General features: G+C 50.3%; 1 pseudogene; it reads left to right on the forward strand.

Annotated features, from left to right (window-relative positions):
* LOC147088080 (uncharacterized) lies at positions 1–1,049 on the forward strand (annotated as a pseudogene).
* Positions 1,050–1,264: the final 215 nt, after the last annotated feature.

The raw sequence follows: 1,264 nt of genomic DNA on the forward strand, positions 1-1,264 counted from the left end.
ATGAATGTCTAGACTCTCTACACCAGTGTCCCCCACGATGACGGCATCACTGCGACAGCCTCAGCACTCAACACCAACAACAGCCAATCTCCAGATGCCATCCTGCAACTCATCCACTTCATTCTTGACCACAATATCTTCACCTTCGACAAACAGTTCTTTAACCAAACACACAGAACAGCCATGGGGACCAAATTCGCACCCCAATATGCCAACATCTTCATGCACAAGTTCGAGCAAGACTTCTTCGCTGCACATGACCTCCAACCAATGCTATACACCAGATACATCGATGACATTTTCTTCGTATGGACCCACGGCGAAGAATCACTGAAAAGACTACATGATAACATCAACAAGTTCCAACCCACCATCAAACTCACCATGGACTACTCCTCAGAATCGGATTCTTTCTTGGACACATGAATCTCAATCAAAGACGGGCACCTCAGCACTTCACTCTACTGCAAGCCCATGGAAAACCGCATGATGCTCCACTTCTCCAGCTTCCACCCTAACGACGTTATGGAAGCCATCCCCTATGGACAAGCCCTGTGAATACACAGGATCTGCTCAGACGAGGAGGAACGCGATGGACACCTACAGACGCTGAAAGACACCATCGTGAGAATGGGATATGATGCTCGACTCGTCGATCGACAGTTCCGAAGGGCCACAGCAAAAAATCGTATCGACCTCCTCAGAAGACAAACACGGGGCACAACCAACCGAGTACCCTTCGTCATCCAGTATTTCCCCTGAGTGGGGTAACTACGCCATGTTCTTCGCAGCCTTCTACATGTCATCGATGACGATGAACACCTCGCTAAGGCCTAACCCACGCCTCGACTACACGCCTTCAAACAGCCGCCTAACCTCAAACAGACCATCGTTCACAGCAAATTACCCAGCTTTCAGGAGAACAGCGACCACGACACCACACAACACTGCCACAGCAACCTCTGTAAGACATGCCAGATCATAAACACAGATACCATCATCACACGTGAGGGCACCACCCACCAGGTACATGGTACGCACTCATGTGACTCGGCCAACATTGTATACCTCATATGTTGCAGGAAAGGATGCCCCGGAGCATGGTACATCAGCGAGACCATTCAGACACTGCGACAATGGAAGAATGGACCCCGCACAACAATCGCCAGGCAAGAGTGTTCCCTCCCAGTCGGGGAACACTTCAGCAGTCAAGGACATTCAGCTTCCGACCTTCGGGTAAACATTCTCCAACACGGCCTTGGAG

This window comes from Somniosus microcephalus, unplaced genomic scaffold, assembly GCF_052327205.1.
Source record: "Somniosus microcephalus isolate GS21.2 unplaced genomic scaffold, FLI_Smic_1.0 unresolved_chr5, whole genome shotgun sequence".
Taxonomy (NCBI): Eukaryota; Metazoa; Chordata; class Chondrichthyes; order Squaliformes; family Somniosidae; genus Somniosus; species Somniosus microcephalus.